At 31.9% G+C, this 17168-nt stretch overlaps 1 protein-coding gene and 2 long non-coding RNA genes across 4 annotated transcripts in view; 1 reads left to right on the top strand and 2 right to left on the bottom strand.

Moving 5' to 3' along the window:
• Positions 1-17168, top strand: part of LOC105332977 (temptin-like) — a 140417-nt gene that overhangs the window by 33754 nt on the left and 89495 nt on the right. The gene's annotated exons all lie outside the window — the stretch shown is intronic.
• LOC117686518 (uncharacterized) lies at positions 1084-7868 on the bottom strand. The gene is made up of 5 exons (XR_010709392.1): positions 7723-7868; positions 7055-7188; positions 3159-3296; positions 2909-3028; positions 1084-1207 (listed from the first exon to the last, which is right to left on the bottom strand). It is a non-coding gene; the product is annotated as an uncharacterized lncRNA (long non-coding RNA).
• Positions 12823-16568, bottom strand: LOC105323885 (uncharacterized). 2 transcript variants are annotated; one of them, XR_010709394.1, is made up of 5 exons: positions 15881-16568; positions 15215-15348; positions 13508-13645; positions 13258-13377; positions 12823-12960 (listed from the first exon to the last, which is right to left on the bottom strand). It is a non-coding gene; the product is annotated as an uncharacterized lncRNA (long non-coding RNA). The 2 variants fall into 2 exon arrangements; XR_010709393.1 differs by having other exon boundaries at positions 13327-13377.

Raw genomic sequence — 17168 nt, 5'->3', positions numbered from 1 at the left:
TCTTTCTGGGCCCCCAGTATTGGTCCGTGCTTAATGGATGGCTTAAACAATTTAGAATATACTCTATTTGAGGATCCTTGCATAGTAATCTCACAAACTCTAACATTGTAGTTATCGAGAAGAAATTTTGAATAGAAAAAATATTATCTTCATTCCTTATCATTTAAAGTAGATCCAGTGTTCTGTGATGTCACACTTTTTTGTAAAACTTTGAATTCTTTAAAAATTGTGCAAGGTAGTTATATTTATTTTATGTGAATATAGTCACATGGATGTAATTAGAATTATTGGTAGGTTCAAGATATTTTCGCACTTAATTTTAAATTTCCAAATTTTTATACATCTTATCTATGCAAAGGGGAAATAACTCTTTTTCTGACTTTTCTCTCAGGTGTATGTCTAAATGCTATAATTTTTCTTATTCCAACGATTAATTTGAAAATATTTTTGTAATTTTAGTTTTCTGATAGAGTTGACATTAAAATTAAACAAGAAAAACAAATTTCTGCCTACAAGATTTTATCTTTAACAAAAAAAATAATAATACAGTTTTCTGATGCTAAAATATGCTTTAGTTTATGTTTATCTGGCATCTCAAAAAGTGTGATGACATGTATATTTTTTCTAACAATTGATGACATTTAAGTCTATTAAGTTGAAATCAGTTCGGTTTTTCAACTTTCCTCAGAGAATTTTACGAGTATGGAGTTACCTTAATAACACATTTTCAAACCAAAACATATGAAGGCAAAGTTTAAGATAGAAGAATATAGGGAGAGTGTTTAAAAATCTTCTTAAGAACAGACAGAACTACAATGCTACAGTTTATTTTAAAATTATTATTCAATCATTATTAATTTGTGAAGAACCTCCTTCATATTTTTTCAGATTTTTAAATCTTCAAAATAAGTCTGTAGCTGTGCAGTTCGACAGCTGTTCTGAGTGATTAAAAATGCATTGTCCTGGCAATATTTTTGGCCAGTTTTGGGCAGAAACAAGCCAGTTCAAGAAATGTTTATATTCTTTACCTCAAATGTACAAAATGGCCGCACATTCCCTTTCAGATAAAACAAGCAATAATCATTACCTGCACTCTGTGTTTGAATCCAAATCGTTGTATTAGACATCGGTGTCATTAATTTTTCATTTGTAGTTTCTTTGTTGATAGTAAAAGCTTTCAGGGAAGATAGAGTTTGGCTATTCACAACTGCAGAATCAAGAAAAAAATGGCATAAAGTTAACCTATCTTTAAAGTAGGCAGTATTATCCATGTTGGTACATATATCGTACATTGTACATCGATTTATAAAAATGACTGTATTTTTTACATTGTTGGGGCTTACCAAATGTCATTTTCGGAGATTTACTTCTCTTTTACTGCGTGTGTTAAATGCCATCGATTGATTGTTGTTTTATCTTGTTTATTTAATCAACGGTATTTAAACCTTATTAGATACATGTATTTAAGGGTCCTCCACATACCTGAAAAAGGTTCTGCATAAAAGCAAATTCTCCTAAATTATTTAGATATATGGATTATTCACATGTTTGACTTGATATGACTCAAAAATATTTAATTTTTTTGAGGGGGGCGGGGGGGGGGGGGGGTCAACTTTTTAAAATGTCACTGCTCTTCATGAAAATAAAAGTCCCCGCATTATTCAAACTCGGGATCTGTGGATTGGTAGACCTATATGTAAGCTTAACCCATACTGCCACAGAGATACTTGTAGACAACAAGTGTTTGCGATAAAAACTGTTTCACAATGCGTTAAAATCGCCTTGTCGCGATTGTTACGTTCTGTCTGAAAAAGTAGAAGTCACGGGGTGTCGTGTATCCTCAAGGGGGATGTGCGGCCATTTTTTACATTTGAGAAGAAAAATATACACCTTTCTTGAACTGAACAAAAGATACAAAAACAATAGATATAATATTCAACATGTTGTTTTGTATGGAATTTACGCATACAAGGGCAGAACAATGCAATTTAGATAACTTAGAATTGTGCAGCTACAGACCTTAATTCAAGGTTTAAAAATTTGAATAATTATGAAAGGAGTTCATTTGTGTCCACTCTATAACCATTTGTTTAGAAAAAGGTCAAAGCTTGTTTATTCAAGTTGTAACTTTGTCTCAAAAGAGGGTACTCTGGCTATTCTTAAGATGACTCTAAAACCACCCATTTGCATGAGATTTTTTTTCGTCTGTGTTTATGGAGGTACATTGAAGTTATAAATTTCTTATTTAAGGCAATTATTTTGTTGAACCCCTACCCTACTTCTAAAAAGAATATAGTTTAATTTATACTTATAAAACTAAAACGAAACAATTGGAACTGGTAAAGAGATGTCCGTCATACTCGAGAATGTTTTGAAAACGTTTAAGACAATTATGTTTTTCCTACGAAAATATAACGCCAATGTTCCTCCATAGACACGGGAGTTCTATGTATAGCATCGAATTTTGTTGTTGTAAAAATAGATCCCATGCCGACGGATTAGAATAGGGTACTCTTTTTCCAAGTTTCTACATAATTGTGCAAAATTAAACCTTTTTTCAACAAATGGTTGTATAGAGGACACCAATTACCAGTAACTCCTCTGATACTTTTTCAGATTTTTTATTCTTCAAAATAAGTCTAGTTTGCAGCTGCGCAGTTCTACAGCTGTTCTAAGTGATTAAAAACACAGTTCTGTTCTTAAATACATATTTTGCATGCAAAACAACATGTAGAATAGCATATTTATTGCTTTTTCATCTTTAGACAACAGTTCTTGCCAGTTTTGTGCAGAATAAAGCCAGTTCAAGAAATGTTTACATTTTTATTCTCAAATGTACAAGATGGCATCAAACCCCAAATAACAGTTATATAAGAGAAATCTAGCATAAAAGTTTGAAATACATTACCTGCACTATGTGCTCGAGTCCATATTGTTGAATTAGATTTATGTATGAATAATTTTTCATTTGCAGTACCTTTGATGATAGGTTGAGTTGTCAGGGAAGATACAGTTTGAATTTTTATGCCTGCAGAATCAAGAAAAAAAAGCCGAAAGTTTTATTTATACATAATTATGTATGGAGTACTCACAATTATCAATGTTGGTTTATATATCATAAACATCTATTCATTTATAAATATGACTGCATTAATTACTTTTCCTTTGACATCCGGTTGAAAAGTTACAGACTGCTTCTAGGCAAAGACATTTGTGTTGGCAACCAACTCCATAGGAAGGAAAGGTGCACTTTGATTCACAAAACGAACCATACAATCCAGATGGACAACTGGAAACTAATATTTTACATGTTAAAAAATCTTTATTTCTCCAATCTACAGATTGTATACCAATGTTGAAAAAAATGATATACAGATGTTTATTTCTCCCAAAGTACCATTTTTTCACAAATTTCCTTCATTCAATTATAATGTCAAAAGGATAAAAATATGACTGAATTAAGCAGTTTGTTTTCTTCGATAGCTTAAATTAATATCAATTATTGTATTTCTTCGCTGCACATGTTATGAAGTTTAGTTTTTTGCTTTGGAAACGTTCTATCTGTCTGCCGGTAAAAACAACTGAATTCGACCAAATTTTAAAGCCTGTCCTCCACTACCAAAAACATGCAATTCATTCATTGCTTTTAAATTCTCTGATAATAGGGTATAGACACGTTTTTAAAAGTAAATAGCTTCAAATCATAAAAACTGTTTTGAGCTGGGCGATTTTAGACCGCACCTCTGGCCACCTATAATTTTTATATGTCAAATTTATTTCTTAAAAGGATATTACTTGTTATTTTGTATTTTTTATGTACCTTTGTTTTTCTTACTTACATGTTTTATGCAACGAAGATGGGGGAGGGAATAAGATAGTTCAAATGCTAATTCAGTTTAGTCGTTAAATACAATTATGAATTTTTTTTTCCAAATAAGTATATTCAAATATATTGTAATACAAGTTTGCAAAAGCACAATTTCTAACTATATACCGTATTTAACAAATTAAACAAACAATTAAAAAAAAAATAACATTACCTTAACTTTTGGTGGTATCGAAACCAAAACATGAAATTCTAGTTATATAAGGCTAGCGTACGTCTGGTGCTCTTCTCACTGAGCCATTTAAGGCACAACAAATTAAACTGTTTAAATACTATGTGTGACTTTGGCCACGAATTTACGCACTTGTATTATTTTTCCAAAACGTTCAATTGTTGGGATAGAAATGCTATTTTAATGTATAGTGGGTCATTTCTCCACGTTTTCGATGATAGAATTCAATTTGTTCTCCATTAGACCTTATTTAGGCTATACACAGGGCGAAAAACCATCTTTAAGCAAGTCCTTAAAGGTGGCTTAAAGGTGACTTAAAGGAGCTTAAAGGCTATACAACCTTTAAGCCGCCTTTAAGTCACCTTTAAGCAAGTGCTTATAGGTCCTTAATGTCCAAACTTCTTTAAGCCACCTTTAAGCCACCTTTAAGCATCTTTAAGTGGCATTTACGCTCTCTTTACACTGCCTTTACACTGTTTTTAAGTGGCCTTTAAGTCAATATTGATCAAGCTGAACAATAAAAACATATATTAAATGCAAAAGCTCTTTTATAGAGATGGGAGGGGGTCATCCGAGTGATAATATAATTTCCAAGGAAGGGGGGGGGGGTGTTCCAGGCGGTGTTAATCGTCGCTCCATTAAACGCAGATCGCTATCATCAGCACCGCTCCGATGGACACAGATTGCCGTTATAAAATTCTTTATAATTTTTTGGGGGTTTCAAAATTATTGTAGGGATGAGCGCAGTCTCTGTATCTTAATATGTGCATAAAACTAATTAAAGTATGTTTGTTTTCTATTATAAATTAATCGGTGAAAAAAATCTCTCTCTCTCTCTCTCTCTCTCTCTCTCTCTCTCTCAGTTCATCCGGTTATTAAACAAAATAAAGATAATGAACCAAAAATGCATGATTTAATTTGTTAATCGGTTTAAGGTTTGTATTTTTTTTTTCAATTTTCAATATTTCTAACTCTAGATCTGCTAGATACATGTTCAAGATGAAAAGACTCTCAACTGCCTTTGTTATATCGGGCAGGATATTACTGCTTTGTTTGTCTAGACATAGTTTTGTTCGTTTGTGTATATCTAATTAGAGTCTATTGTTTGTCCAACTTAAGAAAACCCCTGGAACTAACACAGAATATACAAGATATACACAACAGTTGTGTCGAGTGCCCAGGTGCATGTTTGTGTATATCTAATTAAAGTCTATTGTTTGTCCAACTTAAGAAAACCCCTGGAACTAACACAGAATATACAAGATATACACAACAGGTGTGTCGTGTGCCCAGGTGCACGTCAGGGTTTCTAAAGGCGTTGAATCTTAGTATGTACGAGTATACGATAAGTCTAGTGAATAAAAGTTAATTTACATTTGTAATTCATTTTCAAAGTATTATTTCCTAGCTCTGGGTTTCAAAGATGTTACGTCTACAAATTAACGATACATGTATGTAAGAGTAAAATCTTGAGGCTCATTAATTAATGTACCGTTGATCATAAATAAGGGTTGATTATTTAAATATATGTATAAGGGTAAATATGTCAAATATACCCGGCCTGGCACATCATACAATTGTATGTACAAGTCATTTGCAATTGCCACATGCAGTAAATACGTCACCGGTAATTGGTAATTTTGTTTGTTATAGAATTGATAGTTTATAAATCATGTACATACAATTACATGTAAATATTTAAACATATTGGAACGGCGCCGCGATCATGAAAACCGGGAAATTGCGGGAAATTGAACAAATACCCTAATAGTATCAATGCATTTAATAAAAGAAATGATTTCATTTTCTTTCTTACATTTTTATAGCTATAAATAAGATGAACGTATATCTACTCGGTTTAAATTTATTAACTACATGTAAGAAAGCCTACTATAGTGAACCTAACGGTTTCCATTTAGGTATAATATATTTTTGTTCACTGAAGACCAAGTTCCGTATTTCATTCTAAATACATGCATGCATGTAATTTATAAATTAGATATAATTGATTGTTACAAACTGAATGGTTTGTCAAAATCTTTTCAAGTAAACACATTCAATACAGTGATTCAATATCCACTGATATATAGGATATAAAAACGCTCTTATATATGCAAGTTGCCGTGGCGCAGAGGATGTGTCGTGATGCTAGTAAACTAAGGGTCCCGGGTTCAATTCTCGCCGGGGCCGGTTTTTTTTTTGGTGTTTTTTTTTTCATTTTTCTTTCTAGAACAAAAACCGTTTTAATACCTTTTCTTTCATAAAGTTAATACATTTTGTTGGAAATTAAGCACAATATTGAATTAATTTTTTTTAATGGCTTAAAGGTGGCTTAAAGGTAGCTTAAAGGTGGCTTAAAGGTGGCTTAAAGATCGTCTTTAAGCTACCTTTAAACACCTTTAAGCTATCTTTAAGGAGGACTTAAAGATGGTCATTCATCCTGTGATAAGAAAAATATGGAGCACAGACCCACTCTATAAAAGAACAGGCATTGAAGTTCTAAAACAATGGCACTTTTGGAGGTTTTAATAGTATACGCCTGTTTGAGTCAACATATTCAATGTATTGTACGTATTTGAATATTAAAAATCAATGATGTGTTAAATATATACTATTTGAATATTTTTTGAACAAATATCAGATTTGTTGATATTTTAGTTTTCAGCAGCTTATCCGTACGTGTATAGGTATTTCACACGTCTTATCTTCCCAAATTCTTTCTAAGTTTTTCAACGATTAATTGCACCCAAATTTAAGTAGGGTATCAACAGGTGTATAACATGTATTGGTTGTATATACTTTTATAGCTTTAAATTTATCAAGCTGTAATAAAAAATCCATTTAAAACATATCTCTTTGAAGTAATTAGTTTTTAGCGTTAAAACTGAAGGAGGAAGACATTATGGAAAAAAGCCCGCATTACAACTTTTTACTTCCAATTTGATTGAAATTTTCTAATTTCAAAATAAAAAAAATAATCGTATAATAATATTTACCAAGTTTGCATCCATTCACATGACTGCAATATTTTTTTGCGCAAGAACACGTGAAACTACAGAGTTTTCCGTAGTGAGGATATGGGCAAATATCTCCACAAAACAATCCAAAATATCCCGGGCCGCAGTACCCTCTGGAAAGCAGTTTTTAAAATTTGAAAAACTTCCTTCCAAAATTATACTGTAGTAATACATGTATGCATATACAGTATAAAATTTATCAGTATCACATTGGAACAAAAATATTTTTCATCTCTTGTAACTATAACATTGTTTCTATACCAATAAAGCTGACAATAAAAGACATTAATATCAATGATCCATGCAGTTTTCAGAATTCATTCATTAATTCAGCCATGAAATCTACAGTAACTTGGTATTTTCGTTATGAAAAAAAAATAATCGAGTGCAATAATTTTTTAAAATATTTCGATATAAGAAATAAAAAAAATCAAATGACCATCCAGGTAAGAAATTCAACATAAGTTGATATCAGTTTTTTTTATTTTTCATAAAACTATCCCTACATTCTAAAAGTCATTCAAAAATATGATGACAACATATATAAATGGATTCGAAGTATCTAAATAAACACAAACATTTATACATCTGCAAAGTAATGGATTTGAATTATTAAAAAAAAATTGGAAAATATGAAAAAATCTCACGGTCGTAATCCAACGTCGGGAGCTGCACACATGTAAACTGAACTGTAAACAACGGACAGGTACAATGTCATATTGTGTTTTCAACGAATAATTTTAACTCTTCTACATTACTCACAATAGTTAGTGAGATATCTCTTTTTATGTGTGTCAATACTTATATTTCCTGGAATGTGTTTACTGCATTATGTATTAAGTTTTTAAAAACATTTCAATAATTAGGAGGAAGTTATGATTCAGACAAAAATAAACAATTTACAGAAAGGAAACTTAGTTTTCAAGAGACATTGAATTCAAAGTGAATATTAATAATAAACAATGCATGTGTTTAGCAAAAATCAATGCAATTTCCTGAAAGAGGTTTTTATCTGTAGACTAACATTGATAACGGTACAATAGTCCTTACATTTCTGTTAAGATTAGTTACTGTAACTGATGATTTGAATTGTAGGATTATCTGTACGAAATATGATGAATAATGAAATGTTTCGATCATGGGCGCGAGCTCTGTAACGAGTTATCGTCTATATTGTTTACTCTTTCATAAAGCTCCGAATGTAAAAGACCAATGTTGAAACATGCAGGAAAGTAAGAACTATTGAACAACGTTTCTGATTTTTCTAAGTACAAAATATTTATCAGCTGGGAAATTGAATGTGGAGAGAGAGAGAGAGAGAGAGAGAGAGAGAGAGAGAGAGAGAGAGAGAGAGAGAGAGAGAGACAGACAGACAGAGAGAGACAGACAGAGAGGGACAGACAGACAGAGACAGACAGAGAGAGACAGACAGACAGACAGAGAGAGAGACAGAAGTTTGCAGATAAGGTAAAACTAATATCAGTAAAACAAGATGCTAATTGTCCTGGTATTCACGTTGATTTTATTAAAGATAATACGGCCCTTCCAAAGATCTTTTTTTTCCTATTATAGTCGACCTTAAATAACAAGTACTTGGTACGCATTTATCAATTTTAGGCACGCACGTTTACGGCATATATGTAAGAATATAGAGGAAGGCAACAATAATAAAAAAAAATATAATTAAATCTTCTTTGATAACTTGAAATTGATTTACGGGATCTTACGTTTTCCAACAGACACACACCAGGCGGGTACCCCGGCCAAGGCGTTTTACTGGAAAATCTCCTTCTCTACATGAGAAGTGGCCCGCGCCCCAATTTGTATAAAAGAAAAGACAGAAATTCAGCTTCCAGTTGGCTACTCTTTATTTGCTTTATAACATTTTGATAACATAATTTTTTTTACAATGAATATCGATAAAATAACAATGAAATTTATCAACATCAATATTCATAACTGCAAAAATCTCTGAAAACCAAACCTTTAGTTAGTTGATACCTTTGAATCAAATAATTTAAAACTATGAGGATGTGCGCAAGTGTATTTAGTTATATCAACTGTATAAATGAGGTGGCGAAAAAAAAAGAAGAAAAAAAAGACACCCCCCCCCCCCCAAAAAAAGCAAAAAAAAAAAAAGCTTCCAGACGACTTCAAGATCACCATGCTTCTCACACCCTCATCCATCTAGTTTCTGATCTCAGTCTGAAGTCAGTCAGTTGGTTTATCTACGATTCAGCGAAGAATAGCTGAAAAAAAAATACTCCATCGCATAGTCATTCTCAATACTGCAAAAATAAGACAACAATCAGGACTATACACATGTATAATGTATTGTTTTCACGTATCAGTTAAAAAATAGAACGGGACATTGCTTAGAATATTGAAATATGTTTAAAATAAGGTTTTAATGAACAAGAAATGCCCATGTAGACTAGCAGACATTTAGTTTGGGTCACGGTAGAGCGTGATTTGGTTTTGCCAATATGTATAACAATTTATAGGAGATAAAACATTCAAAAGATGCCAATCATGGTAAACAAAACTAGAGAAGGATAAAATGAAGCAGATCATCAATTCGTTGGTGAAATTCCAAATTTGTTTTTTAGAGATTGTTCAGTTTTTAAATGAATATTTTATTTTACAGTTTAAACAGGGCCAAGGTTAGAAAATGTCTAAGTTCTTAAACACATTCAATTAGTGATGATCTACCTAAATAAATGAATATTTTGTTAGTATATTGAAGTTAAACCAAATGTAAAGATTTTACCAAGACTTACAAAGGTTGAAATCCAAGTACATGCATAACTTTACTTTGTATTCTACGACATGAAATATATTTAACTAATATCACTTTGAACTGTATTGAAGACATTTATAGAATATCAAAGTTTGAAGACGAGATTTTTTTTTATATTCAGTTTACTCAAGGAGTAAAAATATATATATAAAGATTTAAAATCATTTGCGTCGCCATAAACTTGCAAGCAGTGACCTACCTGCGTTCTTTTTCAAGATTACATGAGAGACGTTGAGCAACAGTACTGGTCGTAAAATCAAACGCATAGACAGCCGCTTGCGAATGCACGAAACGTTGGAACGTTCGTACAAATGTAAACTTTGCCGTTAATTTGCGATAATTTGGATTGCATTTGGTCGCGCCTGTTCATGAATTGTGTGCATGCCCATTAGTTTGCGGAGACTTGATGCGACCAATAAAACGCATGCAACGAATGTTAGACACCTTGCAAAATATGCTAGAGCTCGTGCGAAGCTAAAACACTCTGATCGCAAAGTTGTGAAGTGCTCGTGCGCCTGTTGTGAAAAGACATTTAAGTTACAAGATGACGCGACCTCTATATACAGAATGACTTTCTGCTTTACGGAGACAACCGATGGTTGAACGAGACTTGATTGAACTCTGGCATATGAATACATACGACTGCAATAAATATCTAAATTGTTCGTACTATTTAACATCTGACTATTTTCATGGTATTCATAAATAAGTTTCTTAAAAACCAATGATTCAAGATACATTACATCGAATTTTTCGATTATTTTCAAGAACTAAATCTTGTCAGCGGTGATGATTTGTGCTTAGGTCCAAACACTGTTTCACTTTCGGTTTGCTAGAGTAGCTGCATAGGAGAGTTGATTAAAATCAACTCCCAAAAAGCAATAAATAAGTCCTACATGTGATTTTGTTTAAAAAGTATGCATACAAGAACAGGCCTTTTTAATCACTCACCCAGTACAACTGTCGAACTGCGCAGCTACTTATTTTCAAGATTAAAAAATCTGAACAAATATGAAGGGGGTTCATTGGTATCCTCTCTACAACCATTTGTTAAAAAAAATGTCTAAGCTTGCTTATTTAAGTTGTAACTTTGTACCCTATTTTGAGGCAAAGTTATGACTTAAATGATCAAAATTCAAATGTTCTGTCAAATTAACATTCTCGTATTTACATGTACATTTATTCAGATTTGAAACACATGAGAGAGAGAGAGAGAGAGAGAGAGAGAGAGAGAGAGAGAGAGAGAGAGAGAGAGAGAGAGAGAGAGAGAAAGAGAGAGAGAACTGATTCACTAGAATGAGATTTTGAATGATTAAGGGATGAACGGCCCTCTTGTGCATTTGAGGATAAAAATGTAAACATTTCTTGAACTTGCTTGTTTCTGCCCAAAACTGACTAAGATTTAAAAAAAGTAATAAATAGGTAGTTCTAAATGTTGATCTGAAAGCAAATTACGCATACAAGAACAGAACAATGTCTTTTTGATAACGTAGAAACGCGCAGCTGCAAACTTAAATTCCAGGTTAAAAAATCTGAATAGATATGAAAGGATGTTATCAGTGTGTACTCCACGACCATTTGTAGAGAAAACTGCATAAACTTGCTTATTCAGATGTTACTTTGTCTAAAAAAGGGGTATCCTTATATTAAAATTGGTCTCAACAAGCAGTAATTCGCACGAGATATCTTTGTCTTTATCTATGGGAGTACAAGTTATTTATCTTCGATGAGAATTAGATGTATATTTTTTTTTTAAATTTTAAACAATAAAAAATACAATGGGGGTAGATTTTTTTTTAAGTTCTTCGTTTCATCTGTCTACCATTTAATATTTACACTTGCAAAATAATGTTTTCCCTTATATAACACTGTTTGAGCAATCCGCTGTTATTTCTGCATAACATCATTATGGGTCAAGAAGTCAAAGTAGCGCATAAATAATATAGGTCACTACTTTTTCTATGTACACAAACTAATCGACTTGTGCTGAAAATGAAAACATAATTTAGGCATAAAAGATAAACTTATTTGTATTTTGTTATACGAAGTTTTATTCATTCATTCTCATAAAAAATATAACATTAGGCCCCTAATTGTGGGGATAAATGATTCATGTTAGATAACACGTTAGGCATGTAAACATAATGTTTATGGTTCGATATCGTAACGAGACGTTCTTGAAAATTACAATCGTAATTTGTCAAAGGAGTTAATTCAGTTAAAATTCATTTCTGATTTTATTACAAGCCTCGGTCAAAATTGCAAACGCAATATTACAGACCTTTCTTGTGTAGTACATTCACGGATCACGGTCAAATTTAACTCCTTGTGATTTCTGTCCGATTTGTTCCGTAAAAAGATCATCGAAGTTAAAATCCCTTTCCGCTATAACGTCGGAGGAAATCATTATGCTCTTGAATCTGATTCTGCGATAGATTTCCCCCTGAACATGCCTAAGTATATACTCTAACTCAACTTTCAATCGCTTGTTTTTAAATTTCTATCCGCTCTGCGACTTCAGCACATATGGTACTATTCCGCCAAGCTTCAATCAGTTTTTTCAATTGTACAAGTGAATTTTCTTGTCTGTTTCCCTTTTTAATGATAAATAAGTGTTGTCTCCTCAAACGTAGTGTCATATTCATTTATCACAATAATCAAATGCTTGCAACATTGTTGCACTATTTTTTGTTACGTCATTTTAATCGAAGCGGCTTTCTAGGTCATCACAAAATAGAAAGTATGGAGCATTGTTAATGTCATAATTTGCAACAAATGTAAATATAAGAAATAAGGTATCATTTTTGGATGTCTATCGGGATATAGATACGGGTTGGTACGTGAACAAATCTTCCATAAAGCCCTTCGGGCTTTATGGGATTTGATCACGTGACCAACCCGTATCTATATCCCGATAGACATCCAAAAATGATACCTTATTTCTTAAAGAGAAGCTAAGCATTAACATTACCTGCACTTGGTGTTTGAGTCAACATCGTTGTATAAGACATCGATGTCATTAATAATTCATTTGTAGTTTCTTTGTTGATAGTTAAAGTTTTGAGGGAAGTTTGGTTATTCACAACTGCAAAATCATGAAAAAATAAACAAAACGTAAATTCATCTATAAAGTAGTCACTATAATCTAGTATGTACATATGTCGTATGTATCGATTCATAAAATGAATGTATTATTAACATAGTTGGGGCTTACCAAATGCCATTTTCGGAGATTAACTCCTCTTTTACTGCGTGTGTTAAATGACATTGCGTGGTTGTTGTTTTATCTTGTTTTTAAATCAATGGTATTGAAACGTCATTAGATAAATGTGTTTAACAGCTATATAAGAGAAATCAAGCATAACACTTTGAAATGCATTACCTGCACTATGTGCTAGAGTCCATATCATTGAATTAGATTTATGTATGAATAATTTCTTATTTGCAGTACCTTTGATGATAGGTAAAGTTGTCAGGGAAGATACAGCTTGACTTTTTATACCTGCAGAATCAAGAAAAAAAGCCAAAAGTTTTATTTATACATATTTATGTATGGATTACTCACAATTATCAATGTTGGTATAATATATCAATTAAATCTATTCATTTATAAATATGACTGCATTAATTACTTTTCCTTTGACATCCGGTTGAAAAGTTACAGACTGCTTCTGGGCAAAGACATTTTAGCTGGCAACGAACTCCATAGGACGGAAAGGTGCACTTCGATTCACAAAACGAACCATACAATCCGGATGGACAACTGGAAACTAATATTTGATATGTTCAAAAAGTCTTAAAATCTCCAATCTACAGAGTGTATAACAATTACGATGAAAAAATGATATACAAATGTTTATTCCTCAAAATACCATTTTTTCACAAATTTCCTTCATTCAATTATAATGTCAAAAGGATAAAAATATGACTGAATTAAGCAGTTTGTTTCTTCGATAGCTTAAATTAATATCAATTATTATATTTCTTTGCTGCACATGTTATGAAGTTTAGTTTTTGCTTTGGAAACGTTCTATCTGTCTGCCGGTAAAAACAACTGAATTCGACCAAATTTTAAAGCCTGTCCTCCACTACCAAAAACATGCAATTCATTCATTGCTTTTAAATTCTCTAAAAATAGGGTATAGACACGTTTTTAAAAGTAAATAGCTTCAAATCATAAAAACTGTTTTGAGCTTGGCGATTTTAGACCGCACCTCTGGCCACCTATAATTTTTATATATGTCACATTTTTTCTTAAAAGGATAGTACTTGTTAGTTTGTATTTTTTATGTACCTTTGTTTTTCTTACTTACATGTTTTATGCAACAAAGATGGGGGAGGGAATAAGATTGTTCAAATGCTAATTCAGTTTAGTCGTTAAATACAATTATGAATTTTTTTTCCAAATAAGTATATTCAAATATATTGTAATACAAGTTTGCAAAAGCACTATTTCTAACTATATGCAGTATTTATCAAATTAAACAAACAATTAAAAAAAAACAACATTACCTTAAATTTTGGTGGTATCGAAACCAAAACATGAAATTCTAGTTAAATAAGGCTAGCGTACGTCTGGTGCTCTTCTCACTGAGCCATTTAAGGCACAACAAATTAAACTGTTTAAAAACTACGTGTGACTTTGGCCACGAATTTACGCACTTGTATTATTTTTCCAAAGCGTTCAATTGTTGGGATAGAAATGCTATTTTAATGTATAGTGGGTCATTTCTCCACGTTTTCGACGATAGAATTCGATTTGTTCTCCATTAGACCTTATTTAGGCTATAAGAAAAATATGGAGCACAGACCCACTCTATAAAAGAACAGGCATTGAAGTTCTAAAACAATGGCACTTTTGGAGGTTTTAATAGTATACGCCTGTTTGAGTCAACATATTCAATGTATTGTACATATCTGAAGATTAAAAATCAATGATGTGTTAAATATATACTATTTGAATATTTTTTGAAAAAATATCAGATTTGTTGATATTTTAATTTTCAGTAGCTTATCCGTTCGTGTATAGGCATTTCACACGTCTTATCTACTCAAATTCTTTCTAAGTTTTTCAACGATTAATTGTGCCCAAATTTAAGTAGGGTATCAACAGGTGTATAACATGTATTGGTTGTATATACTTTTATAGCTTTAAATTTATCAAGCTGTAATAAAAAATCCATTTAAAACATATCTCTTTGAAGTAATTAGTTTTTAGCGTTAAAACTGAAGGAGGAAGAAATTATGGAAAAAAGCCCCGCATTACAACTTTTTACTTCCAATTTGATTGAAATTTTCTAATTTCAAAATAAAAAAAATAATCGTATAATAATATTTACCAAGTTTGCATCCATTCACATGACTGCAATATTTTTTTGCGCAAGAACACGTGAAACTACAGAGTTTTCCGTAGTGAGGATATGGGCAAATATCTCCACAAAACAATCCAAAATATCCCGGGCCGCAGTACCCTCTGGAAAGCAGTTTTTAAAATTTGAAAAACTTCTTTAAAAATTATACTGTAGTAATACATGTATGCATATACAGTAAAAAATTTATCAGTATCACATTGGAACAAGAATATTTTTCATCTCTTGTAACTATAACATTGTTTCTATACCAATAAAGCTGACAATAAAAGACATTTAATATTAATGATCCATGCAGTTTTCAGAATTAATTCATTTATTCAGCCATGAAATCTACAGTAACTTGGTATTTTAGTTATGAAAAAAAAATAATCGAGTGCAATAATTTTTTAAAATATTTCGATAAAAGAAATAAAAAAAATCAAATAACCATCCAGGTAAGAAATTCAACATAAGTTGATATCAGTATTTTTATTTTTCATAAAACTATCCCTTCATTCTAAAAATTCATTCAAAAATATGATGACAACATATATAAATGGAATGGAAGTATCTAAATAAACACAAACATTTATACATCTGCAAAGTAATGGATTTGAATTATAAAAAAAATTGGAAAATATGAAAAAATCTCACGGTCGTAATCCAACGTCGGGAGCAGCACACATGTAAACTAAACTGTAAAGAACGGACAGGTACAATGTCATATTGTGTTTTCAACGAATGTTTTTAACTCTTCTACATTACTCACAATAGTTAGTGAAATACCCCTTTTTATATGTGTCAATACTTTTATTTCCTGGAATGTGTTTACTGCATTATGTATTAAGTTTTTAAAAACATTTCAATAATTAGGAGGAAGTTATGATTCAGACAAAAATAAACAATTTACACAAAGGAAACTTAGTTTTCAAGAGACATTGAATTCAAAGTGAATATTAATAATAAACAATGCATGTGTTTAGCAAAAATCAATGCAATTTCCTGAAAGAGGTTTTTACCTGTAGACTAACATTGATAACGGTACAATAGTCCTTACATTTCTGTTAAGATTAGTTACTGTAACTGATGATTTGAATTGTAGGATTATCTGTACGAAATATGATGAATAATAAAATGTTTCGATCATGGGCGCGGGCTCTGTAACGAGTTATCGTCTATATTGTTTACTCTTTCATAAAGCTCCGAATGTAAAAGACCAATGTTGAAACATGCAGGAAAGTAAGAACTATTGAACAACGTTTCTGATTTTTCTAAGTACAAAATCTTTATCAGCTGGGAAATTGAATGTGGAGAGAGAGAGAGAGAGAGAGAGAGAGAGAGAGAGAGAGAGAGAGAGAGAGAGACAGACAGACAGACAGACAGAGAGGGACAGACAGACAGAGACAGACAGAGACAGACAGACAGACAGAGAGAGACAGAAGTTTGCAGATAAGGTAAAACTAATATCAGTAAAACAAGATGCTAATTGTCCTGGTATTCACGTTGATTTTATTAAAGATAATACGACCCTTCTCTTTTTTTTCCTATTATAGTCGACCTTAAATAACAAGTACTTGGTACGCATTTATCAATTTTAGGCACGCACGTTTACGGCATATATGTAAGAATATAGAGGAAGGCAACAATAATAAAAAAGATATAATTAAATCTTCTTTGATAACTTGAAATTGATTTACGGGATCTTACGTTTTCCAACAGACACACACCAGGCGGGTACCCCGGCCAAGGCGTCTTACTGGAAAATCTCCTTCTCTACATGAGAAGTGGCCCGCGCCCCAATTTGTATAAAAGAAAAGACAGAAATTCAGCTTCCAGTTGGCTACTCTTTATTTTTGCTTTATAACATTTTGATAACATGATTTTTTTTACAATGAATATCGATAAAATAACAATGAAATTTATCAACATCAATATTCATAAC

This window comes from Magallana gigas, chromosome 9, assembly GCF_963853765.1.
Source record: "Magallana gigas chromosome 9, xbMagGiga1.1, whole genome shotgun sequence".
Taxonomy (NCBI): Eukaryota; Metazoa; Mollusca; class Bivalvia; order Ostreida; family Ostreidae; genus Magallana; species Magallana gigas.
This window is presented reverse-complemented; position numbering and strand designations above follow the sequence as displayed.